At 39.7% G+C, this 19,860-nt stretch overlaps 1 pseudogene; it reads right to left on the bottom strand.

Moving 5' to 3' along the window:
• Positions 1-18,569: 18,569 nt before the first annotated feature.
• On the bottom strand, positions 18,570-19,180 carry LOC139362177 (B-cell CLL/lymphoma 7 protein family member C pseudogene; annotated as a pseudogene).
• Positions 19,181-19,860: the final 680 nt, after the last annotated feature.

The raw sequence follows: 19,860 nt of genomic DNA, 5'->3' as shown, positions 1-19,860 counted from the left end.
AGTTATGACAATGGGTTTTAGAGTGGCATGATACACAGTGTGGCACTATGCAGATGTGGATTGAAAATCAATAATTATCTTAATACATATCAAGTTGTTTATTAACTATTATTATGTAATGAGTTGGGTTAGAAAATACAAAGGAACAAAGGCAAAATATGTTCTCTGGTAACTTACACTTTAGTAAAAACATAAAATACAGAAATAAATTGCACTATTATAAAGGAAACATGTGCTGTGTTCAACAAAGGCACAGACGGGAAGGAAGTATCAGGAAAGGTTCTCAAGAAAAGGAGGTAATTGAATTTATGTTAAGAAGATGAATATGTTTCCTCCAAATTAACTAGGAAAGGTCTTTCAGATAAGCGGCTATCATAACATAAAGCACAAGAAAGTTATCTTATTATGAAACAGTGTGGAAAATTCAAAATGCCTGGAATTCAGTACTATTGGACTATAAAAGTTTACCAGGCACATTATCTGACTTCAGATTTTACTTCAGATCATGGTGCTGGCATAAAACTGCATGGTACTGACATAAAAAAGACACACAGGCTGATGGAATGGAATCCAGAACCCCAAAATAAATCCATATATACACAGCAAACCCATTTTTGACAAACGTGCCAGGATCATATCATACACTGGAGAAGGAGCAGTCTCTTCAATAAATGGTGCTAGGAAAACGATATTTCCATATGCAGAATAATGAAATGAAGCCCCTATCTTTCACCACATACAAAAATCAAATAAATATGGATTAAAGACTTCAATCTAAGACCTCAAACTATAAAACTACTAAAAGAAAACATTGGGGAAACGCTACAGGACATAGGTCTGGGCAAAGATTTCTTGAGCAACACTTTAAAAGCACAGGCAACTAGAGTAATAATAGACAAATGGAAACACATCAAAGGTGTGGTGGCTCATGCCTATAATCCCAGCATTTTAGGAGGCTGAGGCAGGAGGCTCACTTAAGGCTAAGAACCTGAGACCAGTCTGGTCAACAGAGCAAGACCTTGTTTCTAAAACAACAAAAAAAGCTAATGTGGTGCTGCATGCCTGCAGTCCCAGCTACTTGGGAGGCTGAACTGGGAAGATTGCTTTAGCCAAGAGTTTTTAGGTTGTGGTGAGCTATGATTGTACCACTGCATGTCCAGCCTGGGTGACGGAGCAAGACCTCCATCTCAAATAAATGATATATAGATAGATAAATAAATAAATAAATAAATGAATAAATAAATAGCTTCTGCACAGCAAAGGAGGAAACCAACAAAGTGAAGAGATAATTCACAGAATGAGAGAAAGTGTTTGCAAATTATGCATCTCACAAGGGATTGATAACTAGAATATATGAGGAGGTCAAACAACTTAGTAGGAAATACATCTGATCTGATTTTAAATGAGCAAAAGATGTCAATAAACATTTGTCTAAAGAAGACATACAAATGGCCAACAGGTATGTGAAAAATGATCAATATCATTAATCATCGGATAATTCAAATCGAAACCACAGTGAGATTTGATCTTACCCCAGTTGGAATAGCTTTTATTCAAAAGAAAGGCAACAACAAATGCTGGTGAGGATGTGGAGAAAGGGGGACCCTCATATACTGTTGGTAGGAATATAAATTAGTATACCTACTATGGAGAATGCATGGAGGATTCTCAAAAAAATCTAAGAATAGAACTATTACATGAGTCAGCAATCCCACTGCTAAGTATATACCCAAAAGAAAGGAAATCAGTATATTGAAGATATATCTGCATTCCTATGTTTATTACAGCACTATTCACAATAGTCAAGTTTTGAATCAACTTAAGTACTCATCAACAGGTAAATGAAAAAAAAATGTGTTTTTTTCCCCCAGATATCAGAGTAGAGGCTTTTTAACATGCCTCGGCCACCTAGAAATAGCAAGATAGTTTATAAAGATCAACTCCATGATCTTTAATTAAAGAAGGAAAACAGGCTCCACCAGAATCATAAAGGACAACCCAGATAATGGGGAGAAACCATCTATGACAAACCCAGAGCCGATATACTTAGCAGGCAAAAACTGGAAGGATTTTCCTTGAGAACTGGGGCAAGACAAGAATACCACTCACACCACTCCTATTGAACACAGTAGTCAAAGTGTTAGCTAGAGCAATAAGGAAAGAGAAAGAAACAAAAGGCCTCCAAATAGGGAAGAAGTTAAACTACCAGTGTGTATAATATGATTCCATACCTAGAAGACCCTGAAAACTCTGACAAAACACTCCTGGAACTGATAAATGACTTCAGTAAAGTTTTGGGATACAAAGTCAATGTACAAGAATCAGTAGCATTTCTACCCATCAATATCGTTCAAGTTAAGGACCAAGTCAAAAAAGCAGTCCTGCTTACAATACACACACACACACACACACACACACACACACCCCTAGGAATACATTTAACTGAGGAGGTGAAATATCTCTACAAAGAGAACTGCAAAACACTGCTGAAAGAAATTATAGATGACACAAACAAACGGAAAAGCATTCTCTATTAGTCTGTTCTCATGCTGCTAATAAAGACATACCCAAGATGGGATAATTTATGAAGGATAGAGATTTAATAGACTCTCAGTTCCACGTGTCTGGGGAGGCCACACAATCATGGTGGAAGACAAAGAAGGAGCAAAGTCACATCTTACATGACAGCAGGCAAGAAAACATGTGCAGGGGAACTCCTCTTCATAAACCTATCAGATCTCATGAGACTTATTCACTATCATGAGAATAGAATGGGAAAGACCTCCCCCCCGCTCCATGATTCGTTCATCTCCCACTGGGTCCCTCTGATAACACATGGGAATTATGGGAGTTACAATTCAAGATTGGTTTTGGGTGGGGACACAGCCAAACCATGTTATATTCCATGCTTATGGATTGGAAGAATTAATACTGTTAAAATGTCCGTACTGTCAAAAGTGATCTACAGATTTAATGCTATTCCTATCAAACTTCCAATATTATTTTTTACAGAACTGGAAAAGACTATTGTAAAATTTATATGGAAACAAAAAAGAGCCAAAAGAGCCAAAGTAATCCTAATAAAAAGAACAAACCATAAGCATCACATGACCCAACTTCAAACTGCAGTGTAAGACTAGAGTAAGCAAATCAGCATGACACTAGTACAAAAACAGCCACGTAGATCCATGGAACAGAATTAAGAACAAAGAAATAAAGCCACACACCTACAGACATTTGATCTTTGACAAAGTTGACAAAAATAAACAATGGAGGAAGGATTCCCTATTCAGTAAGTGGTACCGGGATAACTGGCTAGCCAGATGGAAAGAATGAAACTGGACTCCTATTTTTCACCATATACAAAAATTAAATCAAGATGCATTAAACATTTAAATATAAGATGTCAAATTACAAGAATCCTAGAAGGAAACCTGGGAAACATCATTCTGGACACTAACCTTGGCAAATAGTATTTCTCCTCAGCCTGCAGATGGCCTATAAGTTTTGGAGATCAGACTGGCTCCCCTTGCTCCTCAGCCTGCAGGCAACCTATTGGGAAACCTTGTGATCATGTGAGCTAACACTTAATAAACTCCCATATATATGTGTGTGTGTGTGTATATATATATATACATATACACATATACATATATATTCCATTAGTTCTGTCCCTCTAGAGAACCCTGGCTAATACAGATTTTGGTACCAGTAGTGGTTCCAGAGGAAAATAATATTAAGGATTGAATTTTTTCATTGGTTTGGGGGTTTCTGGAGTTGGCTGCTTAATATGATTAGACCCCAAAATGCTAAGGATTCTACTTCTAATAGTATGGAGAACACTGATAGTCCTTGGAGTGAACTGTTTAGAGAGTTACACAAAATAAACGCATTTCACACTCCTGATTCGTTCCTCATGAGAGGCAAGGAGGTTAGTGACTCTATACATAATACTTTTGACCATATGTGGAGAATCAAGGAACATAATGAAGCTGGTTGGTTGCTCCTAAGTTCAGTGGACAAAATGAAAGAAAATGAGGAACTCAGGGATTTTATCTCCTAGCTTCGAAAGCAGATACTGAACCTCTGAACCTCAAATCTGCTAAGACTGCTCTGAGTGAGTCTTATTTCCTGTAAAGAGAGGGCTAAAACTGTGGAAAAACAGACACAAGCTCTTATCATGCAAGTGGCTGACCTGCAACAAAAAGTGCATGCACAGCCTCACCTGGTGTCTACTGTTAAAGTGAGGGCATTGATTGGAAAAGAATGGGACCCTGCAACTTGGAATGGGGATGTGTGGGAGGACCCTGATGAAGCTGAGAACACTGAGTTTATAAACTCTGATGAAGCTCTTTCACCAGAAGAGACAACTTTCCCATCCCCAGTAGTGGCAACATCCCCTTCCTGACCCATGCTGCCAGCAGCCTTTCCACCTTTGTCTGTGGAGATAAACCCTGCACTGCCTGAGGCAACGGCGATGGCCTCCCCTGAGACAGTTGCCAGGCAAGATAATGTTGATTCTCCTCAAGAGCCACCCCCAACATACTTGTTTCCTTCTAGGCCTATAACTAGACTAAAGTCGCAGTGGACCCCTAGAGGTGAGGTTCACAGTGTAACCAACGAGGAGGTGCACTACACTTGAAAAGAACTGCTTGAGTTTTCTAATTCATATAAACACAAATCTGGAGAACAGGCATGGGAATGGGTATTAAGGGTATTGGATAATCATGGAAGGAACATAGAGTTGGATCAGGCTGAATTTGTTGATTTGGGCCCACTAAGTAGGGACTCTGCAGTTAATGTTGCAGCTTGGGGAGTTATAAAATGTTCTAATAGTTTATTTCCTTGGTTAGCTGAAATATGGATTAAAAGATGGCCCATTGTGAGTAAACTGGAAATTGCTGATCTCTTTTGGTTTATTTAATGTAAAGTAAAGGATCCAAAGGCTTAGGGAGATTGGGATGGTGTAGTGGATTAGTCACCTTAGACCTACTCATCCCAGCTGGGAGGGTCCAGAAGACATACCTTTGACCAGTGCCTTGTGAAATAGATTTGTGAGGGCAGCACCTGCATCTTTGAAGAGCCCTGTAATTGCTCTTCTCTGTATGTCAGATCTAACAGTGGGAACCACAGTCACTCCACTACAAAATTTAAGTACAATGGGAAAAATTGGATCCCAAGGTGGCAGGTGCCAAGTGGCAGCACTCAACTGTCAAAGGCAAGGTGGGCTTAGTTATCGTAATGGACAGCAGAGGCAAAGCAGCAATCAGAGTAGTCTTACTTTTCTAGAGCTCTGGCATTGGCTAATTAATAATGGTGCTCCTAGAAGAGAAATTGATAGTAAGCCTACAGCATTCCTACTTAATTTATACAAGCAGAAAATTTCTAGGTTGAATGGACAAAGCACTAATTTGAATTATAAAAACAGAATCAAGGCCCCTTAATCAACTTCCAGACTTGAGCCAGTTTACAGACCCAGAACACTTTGAGTGAAGGGGAGGCTGGGTTCCCTTGAGGAAAGACCCCACTACATTACTGACAATTTATGCAGTGAATCTTTCTTCCATCCTTCCCCAAGGAGACCTCTGGCCTTTTACGAGGGTAACTGCACACTGGGGAAAGGGAAATGATCAGATATCAGATATTTTGGGGACTACTGGACAGTGGCTCTGAGCTGATGTTGATTCCAGGGGGCCCAAAATGTCATTGTGGTCCACCAGTTCAAGTAGGGGTTTATGGAGGTCAAGTAATTAATGGAGTTTTAGCTCAGGTCTGACTTACAGTGGGTCCAGTAGGTCCCCAGACTCATCCTGTGGTCATTTCCACAGTGCCAGAACAGAATGCCTAATTGGCATAGACTTTTCTTAGCAGCTGGCAGAACCTCCACATTGGCTTCCTGACTGGTAGGGTGAGGGCTATTATGGTGGGAAAGGCCAAATGGAGCTTGATCTGAGGTAGAGCTGCCTCTACCTAGAAAAACAGTAAATCAAAGACAATATTGCATCCCTGAGGGATTGTGGAGATTAGTGCCACCATCAAGGACTTGAAAGACACAGGGGTGATGATTCCCACCATTCAACTCTCCCATTTGGCTGTTCAGAAGACAGATGGATCTTGGAGAATGATAGTGGATTACGGTAAGCTTAATCAAGTGGTGACTCCAATTGCAGCTGTTGTACCAGATATGATTTCATTACTTGAGCAAATTAATTCATCTCCTGGTACCTTGTATGCAGCCATTGACTTGGCAAATGCCTTTATCTCCATTTCTGTCCATAAGACCCACCAGAAGCAATTTGCCTTCAGCTGGCAAGGCCAGCAATATATTTTCACAGTACTACCTCAGTGTATATCAACTCTCCAGCTTTTTGTCAATCTTATTCTGAGAGTCCTTGATCACTTTTTGCTTCTGCAAGATATCATACTGCTCCATTACATTAATTACATTGTAGTGATTGAATCCTGTGAGCAAGAAGTAGCAAACACACTGGACTTATTGGTGAGACATTTGTGTGCCACAGGATGGGAAATAAATTCAGGAACCTTCTACCTCAGTAAAATTTCTACGGGTACAGTAGTGTGGGGCCTGTTGAGATATTTCTTCTAAGACAAAGGATAAGTTGCTCCATTTGGCTCCTTCTACAACCAAGAAAGAGGCACAGTGCCTAGTGGTCCTAATTGGATTTTGGAGGCAACACATTCCAATGCCAACCAGGTGACAATACTTCGAAGGGCTGGGGTGAAGTTCTTCAGAAGGCTATGTATGCTGTGAATCAGCATCCAATGTATGGTACTGTTTCTCCCATAGCCAGGATTCATGGGTCCAGGAATCAAGGGGTGGAAGTGGAAGTGGCACCACTCACCATCACCCCTAGTGATCCACTACCAAAATTTTTGCTTCCTGTTCCTGTGACATTAACTTCTGCTGGCCTAGAGGTCTTAGTTCCAGAGGGAGGAACGCTGCCACCAGGAGACACAGAATAATTCCATTAAACTGAAAGTTAAGATTACCACCTGAACACATTGGGCTCCACTTATTTTTAAGTCAACAGGCTAAGGAGGCAGTTACGGTGTTGGTTGGGGTGATTGACCTGGACTATCAAGATGAAATCAGTCTACTACTACAAAATGGAGGTAAGGAAGAGTATGCATGGAATACAGGAGATCCATTAGGGTATCACTTAGTATTACCATGCCCTGTGATTAAGGTCAATGGGAAACTATAACAGCCCAATCCGGATAGGACCACAAATAACCCAGACCCTTCAGGAATGAAGGTTTGGGTCACTCCACCAGGAAAAAAACACGACCTGTTGAGGTGCTTGCTGAAGGCAAAGGGAATACAGAATGGGCAGTAGAAGGTAGTCATCAATACCAGCTGGTCAAGCTGCACATGACCAGCTGCAGAAATGAGGACTGTAATTGTTATGAGTATTTCTTTCTTCTTTTATTAAAAGCATGTTTGTGCATATATACAATGTACTAAGAAAATATCTTCATTTTATTTCTTTTCTCCTTTATTATGTGACATAAGATTTATTGACTTCACATCAGCATTTAAGTATTGTTAACTTTATGTAGCAGTATTTGGGTTGGGGATTGGTGCATTGGTGCATTTCTGGTTTTATGAAGGATAGTTGTACTATGTTAGGCATAATTATGACCTTATTGTTGTCATTATTTGAGGATTATATATGCTCTCAGGAGATGTGTATGGGTGCAAGTTGACAAGGGGTGGACTTGTGATGGTTAATACTGAATGTCAACTTGATTGGATTGAAGGATACAAAGTATTGATCCTGAGTGTGTCTGTGAGGGTGTTGACAAAGAAGATTAACATTTCAGTCATAGAGCTGGGTAAGGCAAACCCACCCTTAATCTGGGTGAGTGCAATATAATCAGCTGCCAGCGTGGCTAGAATACAAGCAGGCAGAAAAATGTGAAAGGAGAGACTAGCTTAGCCTCCTAGCCTACTTCTTTCTCCTGTGCTGGATGCTCCAAGTTCTTCCGTTTTGGAACTCGGATTGGCTCTCCTTGCTCCTCAGCCTGCAGATGGCCTATTGTGGGGACTTGTGATTGTGTGAGTTAATACTTAATGAACTCCCTGCTATACATGTATCTATTCCATTAGTTCTGTCCCTCTAGAGAACCCTGACTAATACAGTTGGTAAAACGTATATCAACAAAGAATAGGTCGAATAACAAAAAGATCCGCCAGTTTCTTCATCAGCACTGTCTATTCTTATATACAAAAGAGACAGTGGGAGCTAATATTTTACTTGAAAACAGTTCAAACTTTGAAATATTTTCATAAGAGGTTCATTTGTCTTTGGAATTATTTTATTTGTGTTAGGAAAAACAGAACATATGTGCATAAAAGTAGAAAAGAAACATATTTGCAAGCCAAAGTACAATCTTTAAATAAATTAAGGAGGACAGAAATAATCAGATATCAATGTCTAACCAGAGGCATCTCCTTATTCTCATATTAACAGTAACATGTGCTCAAATTTACAATGACTGATGTTTGAATCTAATCTGCCAGTACCTTTTGGTATATGTTCCTTGTTTATGTCAACTTAAGTTCTTTATCACAGGAAGAACAGAATAATAGAACAGATTCCCAGGGCAATGCTGAGGTTAATAAAAAATAAGTCATAAATATACAACATGAGGGAAAAATATGACAGGTAGGAGCTATTCTAGTATATAAGCTATTTCTTTCTCATTAAAATGTCCTGAAATTTTAAAGATGAAAATTCTTATTGCAAATGCCTTTTTTTCATTACTAAATAAAGTCTGGTAATTTTACCTTATAAACTGGATTGAAAGGTTCTATGAGTGATCACTGACAGAAACTGTGGTAATGGTTACCACGCGTCTCCTCAGCAGAACCCTAGTGCTACTAAGTGTGATTTTCCTTTCCCTTCTCAGTGATAGAGGTGTTTTCCTAGCTGATGGAATTAAAGGGGAAGAATTGTGAAGGATGTGACACTAATCATCCAGGGAACTGGGGAAAAAAAAGAATCATAGTATTCTTTGCTGCTCAGGGCCATTTTTGCTCACCATGTCTTATATTACATCCATTCTATGATTTACAGGCATCTCGGTTTCATCCAGAGAGCCATCTGGATCAAAACAGTAATATTGCCGTGTTGACAAATGCCACAAAACCGACTTTCTTCACAGGAACCAACTAGAATTTCTGCTTAGTCACACTCAGACCACAAATGAACATGATTAAAATCTCAGAATGATCTTTAAAGCCCACAATGGCTTTCTAAGGGTATTAGCTAGTGTTTCACTGGTACACCAGGATCACGTAACATTCCCCAGCATCCCAGGAGGGACCTCTTGAAGGGAGAAGTGTATGATTCACATGCTCAGCTAGGAGATCAAAAGAGTTTTCTGGATATTGAATATTTGGTAAATTCTAAAAATCTGAGACAGAAAGATGGCCTTAAGGCAATAAAAAACAATACAATTTTGTTCCTCCTCGACATTATATAATCAAACACTTTGGCATTTGTGTGTGAAACCCAGAAAGCTGCTTAAATTTTAGGTCCCTCGAAGGGCTAGGAGCTTAGCATTTCCTTCAGCTACGATCAAGGGAGGAAGAAAATTGAAGGAGCTATTTTTCCTGTGTCATTATTTGTTCCCAATTAATAGTCATAGAGATATGAAAAGGGTCATGTAATTGAAGAAGTCCATGGTATGGAGAGTTACTGAAAGAATTGCCCAGCTTGGAATCTTCATCAGCTTGTCAGATCTCTCTCCCTCTGATGTACTTTCATAGTGTACTCTAAGAGACCACTGTGTAACCTTCACAGGCCAAACATCTACCCAGCAGCACATGATTAAACTCTCAAACATATATAAAAAGAGCTCTGCTGGATATTCTCCTTTCAACCAGCCAGTATTTCAGGCTTCACAATGTAATTTATTTTTATAACAGCTTGCATTATAAGAAAAAGGCCGTATAACTGGAGGAATAACCAGAAGTAGTTGAAGAAAGTGAATATTGCAAACTTCATCTCTTCCTGGAACTAGTAGCAGTTCAAAATTTAGTAATGTTTGTTGCAAATTTACATTAATTCCAAAGTACCTACCTTGATCAAAAGTACAGGTTAAAGTCTAGCCCCAAAGATGATATTGTTGAGTGTTATTTCTTATGTGATATAAGAAGATGAAAGAAGTTGCTTTCTTATAATAATAATAACAACTTATAATTATTAATAAGTACTTGTAGTGCAGGTAGGAATAGCATAATACTTAATTGGAATGTAATCTATAAGAGAGTGGTTAATCACACAGATCCTGGAGTCTGACTCTCCGAATTCAAATCTCAGCTTTTTAGTTTTTACTAGCTGCCTGACCTTGGGCAAGGCATTGCACCTCTCCAAGGCTTAGGTTCTTTATCTTTAAAATGATAATAGCAGGATTTTAAAAATTAGGTACAGGATATTGTGGGAGATCAAGTCTTGCAAAGGATTTTAGGCAAACCTGATAAGTTGTAAGTACTTAACAATCGCTACTATTGTTTTTGATAGCTTAATCACTACCACCATTGTTCTTTGGATATAAAAATGTTTAAAAATGTTATTTAAGAAATAGATCCTTTGAATTGGTTTTCTTTTTTTTTTCTTTTTTCTTTTTTTTTTTAGTGAGGGAGTCATCCAAAACCTTGAAAAGCTAACATTGACATCAGCTTTCAGTAAACAGGGCTACATCACAAAATGTTTTGCAACTATGTTTAGTTTTCATTGTGAAGGCAACTGGAGTTCACTGAAGAGCTTTGAGCAAGGACGTTTTAAGATATCAGGCTGTGAGAGAGGAATTTCAGGGTGGTGGCAGGGAAATTAGTTAGTCATAACCAGAGAGAAAGAGTTAATAGCCAGCTGCTATGGGTTCTTTGGATACTAAGGTTATCAGAGGTTTGATCTTTAACATGCAAATCAAATTAAGTGCAAGAGGAAAACTTGCAAATTGATGGTTAGGTAAATCTTTATAGTCATGATTGCTTATTATCTAAGTATTCATTTTTAAGTCAATTTTTCTGTTCTGAAGTTTTTTTGTTTTTTAAATGTTTATAATGACATTAGAAATCTAAGCAAACAAAATGTGACTTTCTTGCTGGACTACATCAATTAACAAGCATCAAGTTTGCTATTGTTTTTACCAAACCATCTAAAACTGAAATTGCAGAGATATCTCATAATTGATCACAAGTATTTATTATTTTATTTTTGCAATCACAACAATCTCTCAAGGTTGTCATTAAATATTTCTTATTTTAAAGAGCAAACTCAGCTTCAAGAAATATTAAAATTTTTTTCAGAAAAAATATATTAATCATATCGAAGGCAAGGGAGACTGATGACCACTGGCAGAAGCATATGACCAGTGATAGTTTTACAATAAGGTAAGAAAAATAAATTTTCCTTATTAAGGGAATTTTGCTGAAATACTCACATAAAGGCACTAACCTTCATTTTTAATTTTACTCCTGGCATGTGTAAATATTTCCACTTTAAAGAAAATAAAGGCATCCCTAAACTTTGTCCTGGTATCTGGGAATGGGTGGTTTTAATGATTCACAGAATATTTAGGGGTGAACATAAAAACATTGAAAAAATATATGTTACTTATGGAATGCATAGATACATAGGTGTGGCATAAAGCTGTGTGATTGAAACAGATTTAGGATAAATTTATTCAGATAGAATTTGAATGAGGGGACAAGCATGGCAATGGCTTCTAAGCAGCTGTTGAGAACTGTAAGTGTTTTTCTTTCACTGTTGGAGAAAAGAAACGTGAACTAGAAAAACTTAGAACCTGTAAAAATTAAAACTGAATCAATTGAATTACCTGAGCCTAGATTTTACTTGGGGCTTGTTTAACTTAAGATTGAAATCATAATTAAAAAACAAACAAACGGTAAACTCATCATTCTCTTACCTTTCATGTGTGTGGGTGCTCCCTTTTGTTTAAGCATGCTCAAATCTTGATGAGTTTTTAGGACAAAGAAACTTAAAAATCTCTGGGAAATTAATATCAACAGCACAAAGAAAGCATCACAGAGTCTTTGGAATTGATCACAGGATGAAAACTTCTTAGTTTTAGGATTTCTTGAGAGGAGTTTCCTGCCAAAATATGAACAATAAGTTGTTTTAATTAAGGTATAATATGTTCTTATAGTTAGTGAGAGAAGAGTTATATTTTTCTTCAGGAACCAATAAAACTACAAAAAGTATTTCAGATGTAACACAAAAAATTGCACACTGTAATACATTGGATTTATCGAAAGCAGAACAATGATTTGAAATAATAACATATCCTTGAGACAGTGTAGTAAGTTTGTTTTTATACATTTGGGGAATAATGATATTTTTAAAGAAGGCCAGTATTTTAAATGTGCCTGAAATTAGATCTTGCAGTGGTCAACAGTCGATGATGATGTACAGCTCCCCTACTTTTGCACATAGGGAGAAATGCAGGGCTACCCATCTGACCATTATTACATTAAATGGAAGTATGAACATGATTTATGAAGTCTAAGAGCCCCTTTTATCTTCCCTCCCTCCCTTTCCTCCTTCCTTCTTGCGTACATTTTTAAACTGTTGCCTACTTAGAAAAAAATCTTAGTGGATTCTTTTAAAATTGATTTTTCTATTATGAACACTATACTAAGCAATTTTAACTTTATCCTATAGCTAATGGTATCATTAGAGACTATTGAACACGGGAATGTTCTGGCCATGAACTGTTGGGTGGATTGGTGGGATTACAGTCTGGAAGGCAGGAGGCCTATTGTAACTGGCCACACATGAAAAATTGGGGTTTGGATAGATTAGCAGCAGTGAAAATAGAAGGAAGAAATAGTTTTCAAAAGGAAGAATCAAAGGAGCTTGCAAATTGACTTTTGCAGGAGTGAGAGCTGCAGTTGTAGCTAAGGATTCAAGTGTCCCCAGTAAGGAAGAGTAAGTGATGAGAATATATACAATAGAAAAGAAAGAAAGTAAAATATTAAAAAGAGCAGGTAGTGGCATTGGATGTAATGTGAGAGAATAAAAAGAAGGAAGTACATTTTAAAAAGAGACATTGCATTGTGGGGGACCACCTTATTATTTTGCTTAGCTTTTCACATAAGAAGAGGTCTTGGTGATGACTAGGGATGATGCACTGTCAAGATTGGGGAAGCATTCTGTCCTAGGTTATTTTGATTTGTTTCAACCAATATTTATAAGATGTGATAAAAAACGATAATGGTGAAGGTAAAAGGTTGGTACGAGAAGATAAGACCTGGCTGTGTTTTAGCTAATTCTGGTTACTTCTTTTCAAAATAAAGTGCGATTCTTTTCTTACCCCTCTGAGTGTGCATGCATGCATGTCTGTGCCGTGGGTTTTGATTACAAAAATTGCAATCGTAACTAAACCACTGAATGCATACTCAGTGCCAGGAACTGTGCAAATCACTGATAAGCATGATCACATTTATTATTCACAGCAACCTTTAAATGTAGCAACATTATTATTCCAGTTCTATAGATGGGGACCTTGAATCTCAGAAAGATTAAAGAGATTTGCTGAAGTTCCCAAAGTTAATAAATGGCAGAGCCCAGATTGAAATCTAGGCGGACTGACTCCAGAATCTTAGTTGTTAACAAATGTACTTTACTCTCAAATTTTATACTGGCTCTGAAAAAAATGTACATAACCTCTTGTAAAAATTTCAGAAAATAAATATATTTTCATCTTCAGCTTTTTCATATCATGTAGAGAGTAATGGATTTATGTAGCATATTAAAACTTTAATTAATGTAGACAGAATATGTACATAGCCTAGATTTCTGAGGGAAAATGTGATAAAATTTCCTCCTTCCTTTCTAAGAACACATAACATAAAAACATCAAAGCTTCCACGTATGCATTTAAATGAGTAGTAGTTGTCCTGAGATGATTTATTCATTGGGCGGAACGTTCCTGGTTGTATTATTTAGCACAAGGAGGTAAAAGTTTTTTTCCCCATTTTTCTCCGCAAGTTGATCTTTCAGACATGAATTACCTTTTACTCCTTCTCTACAGGCAAATTTCTATTCATTTGACAAGATTTACATCAAATTGGATTCCCTAATAATTCCAGGGAATTAGAGGCTCTCTTTATGGGATTATCTAGCACTCTTCATAAACCTCTCAGAACATGTTACTTTGAGCAATCATATCTTGAGGGCAAAGAACTTCTATCTTATCCATTACTTGATGCATAGTAGAAATGTATTAGAAATAGTTGAACTGATGAATAAATGAAAAATAGATGTATTTCAGAATACTACTGTGAGCATTTCAAGCCTGAGTTTAATAGCCCTTTGTTCTAAAGAGCACAAATGACTTTCGAAATTCCTGAAGTACAATAGAGATTTGGGGAACAAAAGATTTCATTTGTGGTCCAAATGAAACTCTTAAAGTAATTTTACTTGAAAGTCATAATGTGCACTGCCTGACTACGTTTTTTAAAAATACGACTGTTGATGTTGCTTTCTTCAATTTTTTCTTTCCAATTCTGAATCTGTTCTTGATTGCCCTGAGTATCATCTTGCTGTTCAGAGTGAGTGTCCAATTATACTTAATTGCATCACTTTTCACAGTTAAAATTTCCACCATGACCAATTTTTCTGTGTTCCTGGATAGCTTTATGAGTAATCTATTATTTTTCTAATTTCCAATTTGAAATAATGACATGCTCCATTTGCTTCTTATGTTTGTCTAATGTATATGTCTGTGAATATCAATTGCCTTTATTCATTCTAGCAAAATTGTTTAATTCACTTTAATTATAAATTTGCTATGTTTTTGGTTAGACCAAGCACACTATAAGATTCAACAGTTTTTTCTGCTATAACAATTATATTTCTCAGATGGCAAGTTATTGTGTCAGAACAATCAAATGACCTGAGATAGTTAGCCAAGGGGGATAACGGATGCAAATGGAGGGTGTATTTGGCACACATAAGTGATTTGATTGTCTTTCTTTGCATCTCAAAGAGAATAAATTTCATATACTACCAGGCAGAAAAGATGAAAGGAGCCATTTCTACACCCTCCTATTTTAAATAATGTATTAAGTTTAATCCTGCAAATTTAGTAAAATCAGTTTTTCTGAGTGAAGTTATGCTTTTCTACCTAGAAGTAGAGAAGAACCCCAGTTCTGTACTTTCTATTTATGGATAGAAAGGACCTTGTTTAGCAATGGAATTTGAGTCAAGTGTTAGTATATGAGATAGCCACAAAATTGACACTAAATTGAATTCACTGCATCTCAGTGTCTTCAACCTGAGAGGCAAATAACCAACCATGAGGCAGTATATCTGCAGTTAAAGCAGCTTCTCTTAAAGGATTACCTACTGCACATAATTTTGTCCTTTGCCCAACTACATGAATATTAGAGTAAGTTACAATAATTTATAATCAATTATTTCAACAAGCATTTCCTAAACTCTATCTAAATTCCCAGCACTATAGCAATTTGTGGAAGTTATAGCAGTGAATACAGCAGACCGAGCTCTCGGGCGGCTTGGAATCTATAGGATCTTGGGCATCAGACAAATTAACACAAGTGGCATCACTACAATTAGGGAGACATTTAGAGAGCTAATGAAGTCCAGCTAGAGTGACCTACCCAGGGTCACAACTGGGAGGAGGTCAAGTTGTTGGAACCGAACTGTCGATTCCCTCCTGGGCAGGGGTGGCTGCGAAGGACCACTGACACAAGATTCACAGCAGAGAGTTATTTATTACTAGCGCGCTAGGGTCCCAAGCTCTAAGTTGGCCCTGGGACCCTGACTGCTTGTTACAGGCTGTTTATATAGGCAAACACAAGTTCAAACACAGCTTATGGTGCGAAATTCAAACAAAGCTTTAGGCGCGTGGTAATTGGGTCTAGCTATGGCCTGAGCAAGGTGTCTTGTTCTAATTGGTTAGAGCAGGACCTTATGAGGTTTTTTCTTCTGGAGTTGTTGATTCCGGGAACTTCGAGGCAGGGTGGGACCCCCGGAATTGGCAGGGTGGGACCCCATGAGGTTGTTTCCCGGAATTGGCAGGGTGGGACCCTATCAGGGTGGGACCTTATTGAGGCAGGGTGGGACCCTATCCAGAGCCACCTGGTGTTATTTTTTTCTATATGAGGCCAGTTTCTAAGTTTTATGAGGCCTAGTTTCATTCCCTCCTCTTTTTGTGTCAGAGGCTCAATCTTGAGCCTCTTTTTCAGTCCTGAGGGTCTGGTATTGTTGGGTCAGAACCATAGCATGTAATCTATTTTTAATAAGGGTGAGTAAGTGGTTGAGTATGCATGGCCTGAAAGTCAGGATGAGCGTGAGCAGGATGAGGGGTCCTAAGATGGTGGAGATTAGGGTGCTAAGCCAAGGGGATTGCTTGTACTAATTTTTAAATTAACTTTGTTGAGATTTTTTTTCTTTTTTTCTCTTGTCTAATCTTTCTCTCAGTTTTGCCATAGAATCTTTAACTACTCCTGAATGATCTGCATAAAAATAACATTGCTCTTTTAGGGCTGCACAGAGCCCGCCCTCTTTCAGAAAGATAATTTTTAGTCCTTGTCGGTTTTGTAATATAATTTCAGACAGAGAAGTCAAGGACTCTTTAAGTTTTGTGATAGATTGTTCTATGGTTTTAAGGTTTTTATCTATGGCTACTTTAAGTTGTTGCAGATGATGGTTACTATGCACTAGGGCTGCTGTCCCGGTCTTAACTTTAGCCGCTACCTTAATTCTTAATATGTCGGCGAGGATGAGGGAGATTAAGGGCGGGGAAGTGTTTTGAGGAGCTTTTAGTTGGGGCTTCTCCGATATGGAAACCGGGGGCTTTCTAGCTTCTAATAAAACCTGGTCTGGCTTTACTGCAACAGGGGCAGTGTCTGGATTGACTAATAGTCTGATTTGGAGGGGAATTTTAGGCGGGTTGTGCTGGTATAAATAGAGACCTTATATTAATTTTGTTGTTATTTATCTGTTATCAGATTTTGCCGCATCTTTAAACTTGATGCGAACCAGGTTGCAATTTTCTGAATATCGGGTTGTGGTACAGGGCTGGACAAAGGGCATAGTTATATACTAAGGTTTTGTGGCTTATTTTTAATTTTTATTATTAGTAGTTACACAGGACCAGTTTTTGCAATACAAGTGAGTCAGATTTCTACAAGTTTTTTTATTGGTTCTGTCTTGCATCCGGGACAGGCATAAAACCTGTTCCGGCTGATGGACATTTTTCTAGCCTGTCCTTTTTATTCTTGTCTATCCTGAGGAGTCCTAATAGGACTCCTGTGGGACCAGTAAACCGGGGGCCTGTGTCTTTTATCTTTTCTGCTATATATATATATATATATATTTTTTTTTTAGGTTGAAATAGAGGTCTGGAAACTAAGTCTTTATAGGAGTATTCTTGGAGGTCTTATTTAAGACCTCTTGATTACTAAAATTAATTATCTGTCAGGTCAGGCTAAATGGCCGGTGGGGGGTTAGCGTCAAAAACTATACTAGAGACGGTGCAGGGAAGAGGGGCAAACAATAAGCAAGGAGTTAGATACGAGAGAGTCTTATCTTGAGCGGGTCCGCGGAGCATCGGAGTTTCCATGTCTTAAGTGGTGTTGGTCCAGACGTCTCTGGAGCAGCCTTGGCGTGGGATGTGTGGATCTAAGTGGAGATTCCGTCAACCTTTATGGCTGTGGGTGTGGTCAGGAGAACAATGTAGGGTTCTTTCCACCGAGGCTCTAGTCCTTGAGTGCGATGCCGTCTAACGTAGACAGAGTCTCCCACCTGGAAGGGGTGACTGGTCTGTGGATGTCCTGGTTGGTACAGTTCTGCCAAGGGGGCCCAGATTTGGGCCTGTACTGCTTGGAGTCCTTTTAGCCGGGCCTGTAGGTCAGTCTTAGGATCGGAGGGGGAGAAGGAATTAAGCAAGGTTGACAAAGGGGGAGGTCCTCCGTAGAGGATTTCATATGGAGTGAGCCTAAAACGGTTAGGTGTATTCTGGGCCTTTAACAGAGCTAAGGATAGGAGGCATCTCCAATCTTTTAAACCAGTCTCTAAGGTCAATTTAGTAAGGGTCTCTTTTATTGTTTTATTTATTCTTTCTACCTGTCCTGAGCTCTGGGGTCTATAGGCACAATGTAATTTCCAATTAATCCCCAATATCCTGGCGAGCCCCTGACTTACCTGAGAAACGAAGGCTGGCCCGTTATCTGACCTAATTACCTTGGGAAGTCTGAATCTAGGAAAGATTTCTTCTAAAATTTTCTTGGCTACTATGTGTGCCGTTTCTTGCCGGGTGGGGTAGGCTTCTACCCATCCTGAAAAGGTATCTACAAACACCAGTAAGTACTTATATCCAGCATAGTGAGGTTTTATTTTAGTGAAGTCTATTTCCCAATAGACTCCTGGGCGGTTATCACGAGTTCGTTTCCTTTCTGGCACTCGGGTAGCCCCAGCGTTTACTTGCTGACAGACCTTACAGGCAGATGTCACTTGTTCTACGAGGGTACTTGTCTTTGGGAATAGAAAGTCAGTTTTTTTAATCAGTAATTTTAGCTTTCAATTACTCAAGTGTGTCCAGGCATGCATCTGCTGGATCATTGCCAGGGCCTCCTTGGTCAGCATTGGGGGTTCGTCAGTGCTGCCAGCAGTTATGCTCCCGGGATTTTTCTCTTGGCCCAGCCGTGGGGGCTGAGCCTCTTCAGGGACCCCTTCTGGGGGTCCGGCAGGTGACACAGGGCGGCTGGGCTGGGGGCTGCCCTCAGGACTGGGCTCTGTGCCTTTTTGCAGGGAACTTTCCGAATGGAAACTCTGGTTGCTGTTCTCATCATTGAGATCCAGCAGGATGAGAGGGCCACCCCCTCGGGGACTGCGCCCCTGCCCCGACGTTCCCGGCCACGGGATCTCTTTGCCCCGCCACCTGCCCGCCTTCGCTCCTCCTCCTGGGGGTCCACCACTGGCACTCACTTGAAGATACGAAGGGAAGTGTCGCCCACAGTCACTTATTGCTTCTTTTATCTCCGGACCTTCTCGATGGTCGCCATTACCTTCTTGATGTCATCTTCGGCCCGGCTCCGGGTCTCGGCCCATACGGTCCGGCCGGCCATGCTGGCGGGGCTGGGGCCGGAGCCGAGCCCGCGGCGGGGCCGCCTCCTGTCTGGCGGGCTCAGGCTTGGCACCAGGCCCGGGCGCCGCACTCTCGGCCTGCCGTCCCCCCGGGAGTTGGCTGCGCCCTCTTTCGTCCTTAACGCCTCCGCGAGTCCCCTGTTCTTTGCAGTAGGCACACTGGTCTTTTTCCACTTTTGGCCGCCTCCGCTTCTTTCCCTCTTTCCCTGGTCCTTTCTTTCTCACAACTGCCGCCAGGATTTTTGTTAAATGCTTATCTTTTACTTGGTTCTTACGATCCTCTCGCTCTATCTGTTCCTTCGCTAACCTGGCTTCCCTTTCCTTAGGGGTTTCTTTCTTATCTTGGCCAAATTTGTGGGGCGTTTTCCTGCCCCTTTGAGACCTGCCAACAGAGCCTGGCGATAGATTCGGAGACTCTCCCTACCTGGTGCCGTTTCATAGTCCTAGTCCGGGCGGGTGAGGGGAAATCCCTCGTCTATTTTATTGGGAAGTTGGGTTGGGAGGCCACCTGGTCCTGGCACATTTTTCCGGGCCTCCAAGAGGACTCGCTGCCTTTTTCAGTGGTTAAGAGGACCTGCAGGAGTTGCTGGCAATTATCCTAGGTGGGCTGGTGGGTGAGGAGAATGGATTCTATTAACGAGGTTAGGGCCTGAGAGTCTTGGGAAAAGGAAGGGTTATGGGTCTTCCAGTTATA

Source organism: Macaca nemestrina, chromosome 3, assembly GCF_043159975.1.
Source record: "Macaca nemestrina isolate mMacNem1 chromosome 3, mMacNem.hap1, whole genome shotgun sequence".
NCBI lineage: Eukaryota > Metazoa > Chordata > Mammalia > Primates > Cercopithecidae > Macaca > Macaca nemestrina.
This window is presented reverse-complemented; position numbering and strand designations above follow the sequence as displayed.